This window comes from Penaeus monodon, chromosome 24 (genome assembly GCF_015228065.2).
Source record: "Penaeus monodon isolate SGIC_2016 chromosome 24, NSTDA_Pmon_1, whole genome shotgun sequence".
Classification (NCBI taxonomy): Eukaryota; Metazoa; Arthropoda; class Malacostraca; order Decapoda; family Penaeidae; genus Penaeus; species Penaeus monodon.
Window position 1 is genome coordinate 3189155 of NC_051409.1, and position 278 is coordinate 3189432.

Consider the following 278-nt stretch of genomic DNA (forward strand, 5'->3'; position numbering starts at 1 on the left):
TTAGATGAGGATTTGCGTGGAGGAGGGTATGGGCAAGGGGTGTGTGTGGGGGGGGGTATGATCAGGGGTTTTAGAGGGGGTATGGGCACGTGATGTAGGGGGAGGGGGTATGGTCTCGGGTAGTGTTGGGAGGGGGGGATGGGCACGTGATGTAGGGGGAGGGGGTATGGTCTCAGGTAGTGTTGGGAGGGAGGGGACGGGCACGTGATGTGGGGGTAGAGGGTATGGGCACCGGACGCGTGGGAGGGAGGGCAGCACGAATGAGATACTGTCTTGTT